This window comes from Motacilla alba, chromosome 11, assembly GCF_015832195.1.
Source record: "Motacilla alba alba isolate MOTALB_02 chromosome 11, Motacilla_alba_V1.0_pri, whole genome shotgun sequence".
NCBI classification, from domain to species: domain Eukaryota; kingdom Metazoa; phylum Chordata; class Aves; order Passeriformes; family Motacillidae; genus Motacilla; species Motacilla alba.
Genome location: NC_052026.1, coordinates 6,027,247 through 6,041,734, shown reverse-complemented (window position 1 = coordinate 6,041,734; position 14,488 = coordinate 6,027,247).

The window sequence follows — 14,488 nt, the reverse complement described above, 5'->3', positions numbered from 1 at the left end:
TAAAATGCTCCAGACTAATAAGAAAGCAAAGAAAAAAATGGCATTTTTGCAAAAAGAAGAAACAACCAACAGTCCAGGCCACATTTACCTTCAATAATATAAGAGCCAGGCTGCAACAATAGCCCAGCCAAGAGCATTAGTCTACTTTGACTCTGTGGTGACTGAATTCACCATTATTAGTTCAGACTTTACCCTATTCTGTGTCTTCCCCAACTATGAAGTAAAGCCATGGTCCAAGTGTGCAGAGGGCTGGAAGGACAGAGAGAAGTGTTGGAATTTCTCTCTGTGCAATACAGTAAAGCTGAAGTTCTGCACACTGTTAAAAAGATTGGACTGAAAGTAAAAAATCAAATATATATGCAGGAGACAAATTCATGCTGGATTGGAGAATTTTTCAACTCTAGATTCATCTAAAATATGTCACAAATAAGGTCATTAATACAATGAAGAAACAGGGATTTTTTTTCCCTCTGCTCACTGTTTTTTTCTTTTCTTTCTTACTTTAATTCTATTATTCTCTTTTCATGGTTGCTAGTTGCAATTCTTTTCTTGCCAATCCCTGGGTACAAACCCACCTGCCCAAACTGGGCTGGTTTGGGGATCAACATTCATCTTTCATGAGTCATTATTTTAATAGCAAGCTGCAGATTTTAGAAATGTAGTTTTGTTTTATTTCCAATGGCTGTGTATGGCCTTTTCACAGAGTTTTGGTGCAGCAGTGATAATCCAGGACAGCCACTGCATGAAAGAGTGGCCTGGCACAAACACACACAGACACACGCACACATGTGTACTGATGTAACTTTTTATGGCAAGCAGAGCAGGATTCCACCCATACTTCTGGTACAGAGGGAACAGAAGTTAATTTGTAGGTTGGTGAGAGAGAGCTTGTGACACTGCACTCCATTTCACATCAAGAGACATTAACTTGAAATTACTGTTTCCAAGGGAAACACTTATGACTCAAAGCATTAATTTGCATTAGTCCACGATAAGGCTAGTCTGTAAATTGAGTTATTGAAAATAACTCGCAACCACAGCACCAAGGAAGGAATTAACTGGGAATGTTGTTCTACAAACATAAGTGGATATTTTTTTCCAGGTAGTTAAAATACTAAAAGTGTGCAAAATGTAATCAATTTCGTTTTCTAGTAAGGTCATTCTTTAACAAATTGTCACTATGGAAGCAATCAGTTTGGACAAATTTGCGTTGGCTGTGTTTTATCTCCTCACTTTTTAGTTTCGTGTGAACAGCCTATTAAAACCTGTGGTTTGGGACAAGCTCTACATTTTTCTCTTACAGCTGTGAGGACAATGGTCATTCTTTACAAATTTAGTTCAAGGTAATGTGATGTTCTACCCAATCTGGCAGAAAGATTTATAACTTAGCAACTGGGGCTAAATTTCTGTGTTGTAAGCAAGTCTGGTCTCAGGGAAATTTCACCTCTTTTGAACATCGTAAAGTTTATTTAGAAAAATCTCCATAAAAGATGCTCTTTACCCTTAGTGCACTCCTGCAATATCCACTTAGAGTGAGTTAACAATCAGCAGTAATAATAACTGAAATCTACACCAGCAAAATTATTCAAAATACTTACTGATAACCAGCTGCACTTGTATCACCACTTTTTTTTTCAGCTGGGTCAGCCAACATCCCCCCAAGTAAATATAGCCAAGCAGATACAATTCTTTCAATTCTCACTCGGGTTTCCATTCTCACTCAGCGTCATAACTTTGATACAGGATAACTTTGAAATGCTTGCAAATTTTCTGGTCTGTATTACAGCTGGTCTTTCTTTTCAAGAGCAGCTCAGACTGGCACCCAGCAGACACCACTGCCCCTCAGGGAGACATGCCCAGGCTCTGCACACGCACAGGCAGAAGGTACCCAGACACCCCATTGCCTTTTGGCATTCTCCAAGCGCCCTTTCAGTTTATTCAATCCAAAGGTTCTCTGGAAGAGGAGAGAGGAAAACAGTGAGGGCTATTTTTCCAGACTAAGGATCTTTAGATCCAGATGCTCTCTCCTTTTATTGCATTACCATCTGCACCTATGTTTGCAGCACAAAACCTTTAGGTTTCCTTCCTTCCTCTTCAATTCAGGCTGAGGAACAAACTTCCAAACCCAGCAGTACAGCCAAGGTTTGGTGGGGCACTGAAGTGCCGATGAGTTTGTCCAAAAGGCATGGCCTGAAGGACACAGATATACCAATAAATGAAATTGTTTCCCCTTCCCCGGGGTGATGTGGTGCCCAGGCTCACCTTTTAGGCTGGAGGGGGTGAAGCCAACTTTGAGCTGCCCCAGCAGGGGAAGGCTCAGGGCACGTTTCACTCCAGGCATGGCTCTCCTGGCTGAGAGACAGGGTGTGTGAGCTTCCACCTGCACACACACGTGGCTGATGATGGAAATGGTCTGTAAGGGGCAGGTGACCCTGTCAGAGGTGCAGGTGAGGAGCACTGATGTAGGAGCAGGCTGCAGTGCTGTGTCTGTGCAGGCTGGGCTGTTCCATGGCGTGCCTTTCCCTGCCCTCTCCCATCCCTATTCCAGCTGCCTGCCATGCCCGACAGGGCACCCCGCCGTGTATCTCTCAATTGCTTCTCATGAGTAAGGACATTATTTTTGATCCAAACTAATATGTAATTATCTATTTCAGAATGTTTTATTAGGAATTAGAACCCTTTTTATATTTTAACCAAACATATTCATTTCACAGCATGTTAAAAATCATTTTCTCTCTCCTAACTGTGTTTATCCTTTCTCTGTAATATTTCACAGCTGAAGTCCTTTTCTAAGAGAGCTTGAAAAATATTATCTGGTTATTTTATTTTTTTTTAAATTGAGCATGTACGGACAAAATCTAACCTCTTCTTTCCTGTCCTTAGCATTCTAAAATGTACCTGTGTTCAAATATTAAGAAATAAAACAAATATAAATTATGCATTTTCCAAGTTAATTTAAAATGCATTATGCACTGCTTTGTTCTCTGGAATTAGTATTATTAAGGGGACAGATCTGTATGGATTAATTTTGAGTCAGTTTATTCACTTCTTTGTAATTCAGTGGCAAGAATTTCTGTCCCCAGGCATCAAATTAAAATTTTTACTGTAAGTAACACATACACAATATAGACCTTTTTGTATTGTTTCTTTGTTTTTCTATCAGACAACATATTTACATATAGTATTATTTCACAAAACCACCTCTTTCAAAGTAAACAAAACTTCCCCCCCTTCTTGAAAATTATTTTAATGTTCCCATTGTCATTGTACCCAACTGGAGCCTGGTTGTAGTTTTGAGGGTTTTTGCCTTTCCATCAATAATCACATAACATTTAGCTGTATCTTCCCTGAGATGTCTCACGAGCTGAATAATCATCCAACATCTTTCTTCCAAATATTTTTGGTGGTGTTTGAGCTGCTGCTTTACATTAAAAAAAAAAACAAAAACAAAAAAACCCCTAAGCTATTCAATAATCATTTTAAAATAATGTTTTATTGCAATAATTCTTTGCACTTACATGTTTTAAATCTTTATTTTTCCCTAAACTGAGCAAGAAAATAGAGGCTGCTTTCTTAATTAGTCTTCTTTAAACAAAATATCCTTTCATATGCACTAATAAAGACTAAGGATCATTTCTCTCTTGTTTAAATAACTGCTTGCTGTAGTATAAAATTGTAAGAGACATGATGCAGATCAAGATGCTGGCTTGAAGTGGAGAAGAGGAACAAGCAGTGCAATAATAAGCAGATTTTAATGATTTACTATAAATCAGCATTTTTGCCCTGTCAGTGAGATTGAAGAGGCAGACAGCTCCTCACATGTCTGCCTAGCAAATGTCTTCCTGATGAATCATGTGCTCTGAATCACTGATCACAACATTCAAACAGCACATCCAAATAATGAGGAAAACATATACACAGCATTCTTACGCCGAGTCTAAAACTGCAGGAATATGTGTTTTCAGTGGTGTGGTAGTTAAACCCCTACATTGATACTGTGTCTGTTCAGCAGAAGGTAATATAAGGTTAACTATTGATGCCCTAGCTTTACTTCCACGTGTTAAATCAACGAGGAAAATCTAATCTTTACATACTCTGCGGGGAAAAAAAAAAAGGGAAAAGTGGATAACAACGTATATTTTAAAAATATTTTTCAACAGAGAAATGCATCAGCTACTCATTGAGAGAAACATTACTGTGATTAATTAGAACACTAGCGAGGCTATTGTTTTATATTCAGGGTAGTTCAGATGACCATTGTTAATAATTTCAGTTGGTCACTAAGGTAATAGTGGTTATAAACTGTTATGCATTGCATGCCCTAATGTTCATCGATCCTCCCCACGACGCTGCCAATGGGCTCAGGTAACCAAATAATTGTCATCAAACTCCTCTGCAATGGGGGTGTCACTGAGCCCGGCTCTCCACTGCAAAGCACTCACGTTTTAAGGGTGACTTGGATAGAGTGAGGAGATCATGGGGGTGAAGGGGATGAGGTGCAGCCCCAACTGCTCTGGGGGAATCAGGGAATGCAGGGCAGAGGGGGTCCAGCCTCAGCCTTCACAGACAACGTTCCCATGACAAAACTGAATAAATAAGGGAGCTGACTCACCTCTCCATTGGGTCCGAGAAGGCTGATAGTGTGCTCAGCAGTAGTAATTGTGACCACTGTTGTCCCCACCTGCAGGAGAAGCTCTGGCCAGGCTCTCACACCACCAGAGCTGAGGGAGGAAAGCCTGCTTGCAGGTCAGCCCAGAGGACCTCATCCTACACATTGGCTGTTGAAGGATAAAATGAGGACTTCGGATTCCAGCAGCGTCTGTCCTGTAACCTTTTATTAACATCATTATTTATTCAGGAAAGAGTTTTGAAATAAATAATTTTGTAACAGTAGGAACCTTGAACTTAGAAACTTGCCGAAAAAAAAGATCCAAGCTTGGTTATGGTGACCCTTTGAAAGTAGCTTGTCATTCCTAGTTTTGTAGACTGTAAATTTTGCATTTATTACTAATTTTCTGCAGTGGTCTAAATGCACTGTGCACATTGAATTTAAAACACATTTATGTACATAGTGTTTGCAGTTCAAGTCATCCTTATGCAGAGTTGGTAAAAGGCTTCTCCTGGAGATCCTGAAGGTGAGCTGGCATAGAGAGCCAGGGATGTTTTTTCTCCACATCTCTGCATCCTGCCACCCCTTTGGTGCAGAATCGCAATAAATGTTTCTGAAAGAAGCTGCTGTCCATTGTTCGAAGAAGTGAAATTCAAAGTCCTCGTCTTTTCTGGTTTGTACTCAAGGGAAAAAAAAATAATAATGGGCTTTTAAAACAATAAAACATCAATGTATTTTAAACATGACCATGTCAGGCTCAAAAATGTTTTTCAAAAGCATATCCATTTGTTTAATTTGAATAAGAACATACTTAATTTCATGGTCATTTGGTTAAAGCAGTTATTTTTATTAATGTGTTATTGAGCTAGAGGCTGAGGGCACTGGTCAGTTTGCTACTGTATAACTCACTCGCTCGGAGAATGAAGTCTTGCAGTACAAAGGGGAAAACTCGTATGTGCTATTTAGCCATCACAATGGTATATTTGATCTGTGTTCTTATTTTATTCAAAGTAAGAAGGGGAAAAAACAAACGCTCAGACTGCTGATTTCTGCAGAAAAAATCTGCAAATGAACTGTTCTATTAGCACAAATGTACAAAAGTCTTTAGAACCTCTCTCTTCAAAAGCATAATTAGGTATTTATTTCAGACATACTAACATCTTTGCAGTAGCTAATAAGATGCAGCCCATTTGAATATTAATATAATAAATGATTAAATTAAACAGCAAGATTCAGACTCAGAAATAGCCTTTATAGGTCCCAGGGGGTCACTAAAACTGTATTCCATTTCTTCCTACAGTTAACATAGTACAAGGGACATGAATGCGTAAAGCAATATTTGTCTTATGAAACATGGAGTTTTATATTGTGCTATTCAGTTTTATTACTCCACAGTTTGAAGCTGAGGCCTGTGATGAAGTCACCATGCTGGGACCCAACAGCAACCCTTCCTGTTTCAGTGCTTTTTGGCATCAAAGTGACGCATGGTTGCTTTGGCAGAGGCAAACCTCATGGCAGGCTACATATAAATAGGTTAACAACGTTGGCGTGTGATAAACTAATAACAACACACACACACACACGAAAAAAAAGTTGCTGTAAAGTAAATGGCTGAGGAATTCTTCATCTGTACATTATTATGTATTTATTATTAATAATATGTACCAAATAATGTGCAGAATTATTATCAATGGCATGGGGATGATAGGTTAGGCTTATTTTTTTTCCACTGTACACCAGATAAAAGAAAAATAGGCAAAGCAGGCAATTATAATTGGCCATTATTCCAATAAAGGTGGTTCCCTTCTCAAATTAGTCCATGAAAACTGCACACTATCCAAATCCCATGAACCTGAGAGGTGTTAATAAACATCTGGTCATGGTTTTTGCTTAATTAGCAATCCCTAGTTTGGACTGAAGTCTGTTTATGTAAAACAAAACACACGTATGCACATGCACACACACACATAACAGAGTCTCTCCACTCTCTCGCCCCCCTACCCCTCGTAACAATAACAAAAAAAGAGGTTTTTGTTTCATGAGCCACAGCCCTTCAGCAGTCCAAACCAGCTTCTTGTAAGTGCTCGGTGGGAGAATTGGATTTTTAAGTCTTACCATTTGTCAACACAGCAGAATAAAATGAAAGCTATTTGGATTTGTCTGTTTCTGTTCATTTTACCAGACTAATGTCACCTCAATCAGCCCTACAAAATCCTGGTATTTTATTGGAAACTAAATTACCATTTTTAAATGCAAAAAGAAATTGCGTACTTACTACAGGTTACTGAAAAATGCCATGTTATTATTCTTAGCATCCAAAATCTTACAGCACCATCTCTCTAAGGAGCAGCATTGGCAGGGAGGTAATGGATAAACATGCAACTGTGCTTGCAAGACTATACTGTCTAAATTAGATAAAAGAAAAGTAGGAAGAAAACTCCAAGATAAGTGGTACAAAGTAAATCAAAACAAATCATCTTACCAAACTTTATTCGCATCTGATACCATTTTTAGAAATTAAGGTCAGTTTTGTGGAACTAATAGGGAGTTACACCTATATATCTTGGGCACCATGACAATGCTTGAGAGGAAGATTTATACACTATGGTTGCAGATGCAGAAGAAAGATATGAGAGATCAAATGGAAGTGCATGATAACAAATGAAAAATGGTCCCCACAGCCCATAAATTAATTGAGAAAAGAAGGTTGTCATTATTTGAACATGCTTTAAAATAAGGTATGGGGTCCAGATGGCAGAGAATAGATAGGCCAACAAAGTTTGAGTAATTGATGACTTAAAAATAAAACAAGATCTTAAAGAAATGAATCACGTTGGGAGAGTTAGAGGAGGAATATTAGATGAAAAAGCACAAAAACTCCTCGAAACTTCAGAGCAAAAATCAAAGTATAGGAAAACAGACACATTTTTTCGTGAAGGATCTAAATAAATGTAAGTAATAAATATTTCAGGCAGCAATTGTATCCCCATTAAGGACACTTTTCTATTGTCATTTCATTAACCTATTCAGCTTTGTTTTCACAATTTTATTTCTCCTTTTTTTTTTCTTTTTTTTTCTTTTTTTTTTTGTGGTCCAAGTTTTTTTTGGAATGAACTGAGAGGAATTAGCAAAGGCTGTGCTATAAAAATCACAATTACCATTTCTGCTCCCAACACTGTCGTTAGCTCATGGGGTCACTGCAGAGAGCCCTTTGGTAAACAGTGACACATTTCTAGAGCTTATTGTCTGCATTTACAGTGCCTGATACCCAACAACACAGCCTGTGCTGGTTAAACCTAAACCCTCCTTTGCTTTCCAGTTTTGTGGGTTCAGACAGGTCAAGGAGGAAGTGACAACACTCACACGTGTCTGATTCCATGCTTGGTTTTTTTTTTTTTTCTCCCTTAATCTTTCATCCCCTTTCTCCATTCTGAAGGGGTGGCAGCACATAGCATTAAATGGTACTTCAGTGTTATGCAATGCCAGGTAATAAATAAATAAACTATGCACAGTTTTCTCATTTTTGCCTTTAAAATATCACCCACCCATCTGTCCATGGAGGGGATGTAAATATCTGCATGGGAGCAGGTGAGTGTGTCTGCCAGGAGGTGTGTGTGTGTATGTATATCTGCACTGTGTGTCTGTGAGTATGCATGTGTGCATTTTCCATATTTATCGCTTTTCAGTACATTAGAGCATTTAGTACTTTGGAAGGCACTCATCCAAACAGAGCTCCATGTAAATGCGCTGTGTACAAGCCAAGAAAGAACAGCTCCAGGCTGATAGAAACCTCAGAAGTATGTTAAATCATAGTACTCAACTGTTCCTCATTAGAACACTCCTCATTGCTTTTTTTTTCTCTTCCACTTAAAAAAAAAAATGTTTTCTCAAAGCCGCTTACTTTGACGCGGCACTCTAGGAGCATATTATGAATATTCAGATTGGAAATAGAGCACCATCTAATAATGTGGAACACAAAGGAACCCTGAAATGTATTCAGCCTCTTATTTACATTGTTATGAGAGATATTGCATTATCAAACAATGGCTCCATTCCACACTGTATCCGTTACCCCTTGCATTAAGGCTCCTTGGGAACTTATTATTGATGACAAAAATGCAGCTAATGAGAGACTGCAGAGTTACTAAATGTATAGGTAAGCTATATTGCCTATAAGAAGGATAGCCCTAAAGGAAAAAACATCAAAGCCCAAGAGCTGATTTGTTCAGAAGTGCAACTGAGATGGGAAGAAAAGCAAACTTGGGGACCTTCCCATCATGGCACACAGTGATGTCATTAAGGTGCATTAATCTCAAGGAAGATGTATGCAGGGAAACTGAATCGTGACCCTCGGTGCGGAAGGCAAGCAAAAAGGCTTGGAAATATTCAGGAGGCAGAAATAGGAGGCAACAAACATTTCAAGGGAAAGATAGTTGCCAGCAGGATTGATTTGAATACTCGAAGTGGTGATTTATTTTTCATGCTTCTCATAAAAAGAAGAGATCCTTTCTTTGCCCTGCTCTCCCCCTCGCTCCCTCGCTCCCTCCCCGGCGGGAGGAAGGATGGGATGAGGCTCGCCGTGCCCAGTGAGCAATGGCTGCCCTTTCCCAGACACCACAAATGAATGCAGGATGGTGGAGAGACCAATTCAAACACTTTACCAGGAGTATATAAAAAAATGGCATAATCCACATTCTTTGCATTTGTAACAGAAGAAAGGAAAAAAGGACAATTTCATTAAAAGTCCAGCCTCTGTAAAGAGAATGTTAAATAGTTTCATACCCAAACCCCAAACTGCTTTGAATGCAAGTCCTGCTTTGCCCTTAACTGAAATGAAATTTCACAAATCCGGCTGTACATAGAGAAAGAAAATGAAAGACAAAATATTTACTCATGGACTCAATAGTCCCCTTTTTAAAAGGGAGGGGGTTTACTATTGATTTTTTAACAATATAAATTTAGCATATTTCACATGATCCATTACATTCCTTAGAACCATTAAGATGCAGTTTACATGATTTATTCGGAATAAGGTCCACTTTTAGCTATATTTAAGTCTCCTATTTGTTATTTAACATGTGTTTAATGTTTTTTGTCCCTGCTGTGCACAGCTGCAAGCTGCTATTTTTTGGCAATTTTTGTGACTGTGAAGTGATTTGTGTCTTTGAATCTCACCTTTCTATTCTACGGCCTGCTGTTTTGATTTTTTTCTAAACTTTAAGAAATAAGTTGCACTGTGTTATGACCTTTACTTCACTTCATGGAAGTAAACAAGAAGTCTAAAAGCGCCATTAAAAAATCATGGCAGGTATCCTTATGGGGTAGCTGCAAGGACACATATGTAATTGATTTAGCATTCTGTGACACTGTAACTCAAAGCAGTTTAAGGAAAGCCCTGTAAAAATCCGGTAATGACACAGAAAACACTAATTGAGAGCTGGCAAACACTTCCCTCACCACTTACAGACGAGGCACATAAATCCTCCATGGCAGGAAAACCGTCCATATTAGACAACTTTTTGAAGATTTTTTCAGTTGGTCTCAAGTAGGAAAAATCTGACCAGAAAATAAGTTGTTATTATTGTACAATATATTTAAAAATATGCTTTTTTATTTTTACAGTCATAAAGCAAACAGAATGTGATGCTAAAGTGCATCGAATAGATACAAATTATTGCAGGGAGTTTCGGAGCAAAAGAAGCATAAGGATCCTTCTACTTCAACTGGTTTCCCAGGCAAAAAACTTTTGAAAAGCAATAATAATGAATGATGGCAAAGCATGACAGCTAGAGCAGTGTAATTGTCCTCTTTTTTTGGTGTTAAATGGGACTTCCCAAAACACACCCATGAGCAATTGTGAAAGTTTGCTAAAACGCCATGAATTCATCTCCAGTCCCAGTATTTCAGTGTCATGGCCACCAGCTGGTCTCCCCAGCATCCCTTGCCTCTCTTTCCACTCTTTCTCCTTTGGCCACCCCTTGATTTTGGGGCAGTGAATCACTGTGTCTCCTGCACGTTAGGATCGACCCAGAATTCATGGACAATGAATGTGCAATGTTCACATAATGATCTAGAAAAGGCAGCTAGCAGAGCATGATGCATATGCTGGTACATATTCCTATTTTATGTTGGGTAAAATGGCAATGCTTTGTGGTGTGCTGAAATCTCAGAGATGTGTGTTGGTGAGCCGCTCTCTTATTTGGAAGGTTCATACTCCCCATCAGCAGTAAATATAAGGAAAGTGAAGCACTCACTCTTGGGCATATTGGGGGCATTTGTTGTTGCTCTTTATGATATCTCTGGATAATTTCAGTGTCTATCAAACTGCTACTTTAATTGATAGTAGAGCATTTCTCCTTAACAATTTGAAGCAAATATAGCAGGTAAAAATTCCTGTATCAATTTGAATGCATTTACCTGTAAGTGGCAAACTTAGTAACTTCATTTATCTGATTTTAATGAAAATGGAAAATGCACTGCTATATGACTTTAAGAAAAAAAAGTAAAATATAAGTTATTACTGTTTGATATATGTTCCCCATCCTTTTATAGGATCTATAAGAGAAAGCCATGTTGAAACAGTTTAATGCAATGCCTTTAACTTATCTAAACCACATTCAACTGACTGCACTGGGAAAATTGAATCTTTTCCTCACAATCTTAGTGACATGAAAAATATATAATACGGTAAATGATTAATGCAGTTATAAACTATACCTGAGATAAGATTTAAGTATTCATATTTCTATCATGTTAATACAACACGATAAACCCATGAAGCAAACTTGACCATAGCATTTGTTATTCTGTCCAGTGTTCAATTATTCTTTGTCCAAATACAATTTAGGAGCTTGCTGGAATACATTCTCTGGGTACAAAGCATTATGTGCTACAGTGAGATAATCAAAGGAGTGGTCAGCAACTGTAGACCTCAATCCAGTATATGCAGAGCTGCAAAATAAAAGGGAGCCCAGAACATAACCCCATGCAGGTTTTCTTTTTTTTTTTTAATTTTGGTTGTCCAGAATATGTCATTAACACATAAAAGCATTATTTTTCCTTGCTTCTATTTCACTGAAAGCTTTATATTTTTAGGCAAACCTAAATTGACATAATCACAGATGTGCTTAGCAACTACCAAGACAATTTCAAACCACGTTGCTTTAATAACTAACCTCTTCTAATTTCTGCAGTAAGGGTCAAATTCTGCCCATGAGAAACATGTGTAAAACTCTGAATGATACCAAGAAAAGAAATGAGACCACACTTATGACTGCTTTGATGCTTGGATGGGCATTTTATTACAAGGATCTTGTGCCTCCATGTAAATAATGGCCAATTGTCCTGCAGACAGGCAGCAAGCCTAGCAGGAAAGCACACAGCTGCAAGATGGGGGAAATCTGTGGATCCGTCTCAGAAGCTTTGCAGGGGGTCACCTCAACTTACCCCATCGCAAAATGAGTAAGACTTCATTTTCAACGGCGCATTTATACCCTTGAATGACAAGCGAGATCATTTTGAAATTAGATCAGATTATTCATAAAGTGATGAAGCTATTTTACAAGTTTAACACAGCTTTGTGCAAGGAGTTGGAGCAGGTGATATCCAGAGGTCCCAGCCAATCTAAATTATTCCGTGATTCACTGACTTCAGCCCTTGTCATCATTGGTTTAAAGTACCTGCAGCTCTGAGCTCTTGTCCCCCAGTTCCAGCCACCAACTCACCATCCACGTGTGGGGACAGCCCAGATGTCTCTCATGCTGTGGTGACCCACTTTAACCCACCATGTGTAGACTGGAGTCTCCTCAGGGCCAACTGAAATTCCTTTGATCTCTCTGAAATATGGGTGGTTTCTGAGCTGGAATTGGTAGTAAAAGAAAAAAGGTACCCTTAAGAATTACTCAGAAAATAATGCTGAAGATGAGCAGATTTAACAATGAACTTTTTTTTTCCTCAAAGCTTTCATTGAAAAATTAAATTGTCAGGAGTTCCACTGTTTTATGTGCCCCCCAACTCAGCTGTCAGCTGAAGAGCTTTTGATGAAAACGTATTTTTGAAATGAGTACAGAAGCCAGCTGGGACGGCCAGGCAAGGCCCTTTGCTAAGCTAATCTGTCACTGCTAAGGTTTGGATGGGGACACACGCAGGATGATCTGAGCTTTGCCTAGCTTTCAGAATGGTAGGTAAGCTTAATAGCCATATTTTAAATAATACTGCTACACTACATCACATTGCAAATATGCCCTGTAATCAAAAGGAAAAAAAAAGCAAGGAGCTGACAGAACTAGAATAGAATACAATACAATACACCTCTCTGGGTGGAGTTATTTTATTTTCCCAAAAGGAGCCACAAGCTCTTCTTTAATTAAATAGGCCTTAAGAACAGCATCAAAAATGATAAGCAGAAATTAAATACTTCCCACTACTTGTTTAAAATTTGAGTACGCTGTAATAATTCTTTATTTCCATGACATTAATTTTATGGGCTCATTCACTTTCTATTTGATCAGAACTTCTGCATATAACAGTTACCAGCATTTCAAACAAGAAATCACAGATGACTGGATATATACCAGGATAGTCACTATTGTAGTGGTAATGGTGGTAATGGGACATTTTTATTGAGAATAGAAAAAGCTGGCACGATTTTTGAAATAGCAACAGGACAAGAGGACTCAAGCTGCACCAGGGGAGGTCCAGGCTGGTCATGAGAAGAAATTTCTTCATGGAAAGGGTGGTTAAACATTGGAACTGGCTTCCCAGGTAGGTGGTGGACACCCCATCCCTGGAGGTGGTCATGGAACCACTGGACATGGCACTCAGTGCTCTGGTCTGGGTGACAGGATGAGGATGGTCAGAAGTTGGACTCACTGATCTAGGAGGTCTTTTCCAGCCCAAATGATTCTATGATTTGTATTGGCCACCCCCAGCAGACAGACTCCGTTATTGCTCTGATAAGCCACAGTGCCATGTGCAGCTGCTTAATTAGGTATTGATACCAACATTTGCTTCTATAGACACTGATAGTTACTCCATTTGCATTTTTGTGTCTGTACTTTGATCTGTATATGTAAATCTGACCTGTGAGAAATATTTCATTTCTTTCAAGCATTCCTCATTTGCTTTCGTGCCTGTTGCAAAACTTCTAGAAACACAAATGGTTTCCTTTTGTGAGTAAGATGCATCAAGTGTGTTTCTTTTTGTAACACATTTACATTCCTCAAGATTTCTGCTTTGGTTTGTGCTACTCTTAGTGAGGCAAACCCTTGCACAGAGACTTGACATCCTCACAGCAATCTCAGAACAATTTCAGAACATGCCTATGGTAATCCTATTATCACACAAGCCTGCAATGAAAAAATTATCTCAGTGCAAGTCTGCAGTGACCCTCTGGAAGGCAATACCACTCTAATGTGAGATTATACAGGTAAAATGAATTCAGTGAAAACACACACTGTGTTTGAATTTCAGTGTAGAGCCTCGATGAAATGACAAAACCAAGTTCACCTTTATGCTAAATTATGTTTATGTTAAATGAAAAGATAGGGTGGGAGGAGCTGTCCCCAAAAGTCTTGCAGCAAGAGTGATGTAAAACACAAAGGAGTTCAAGTAGCTCCAGAACAAAAGTCCAACTAATTTTCATAAAAAAGCTTAACAGAGTGGTTCAGGTGGCGTCAGTCTAGAGGGTGTAATGGTAGCCCTGCTACCACCAGCAGCTGCCCAGGTACTCAGTCAGCAGTGGAGCCTGCCACCTCTGCTCTGCTACCCTGCTGTGTCACCTCCCGGCTGCAGGCACCGTCCAGCATCTGTGAATGCTAAGCCACTTTAAGCCTTCCACCAACACATTCATGATTACTTTATTACGCCTTCCAACACTCA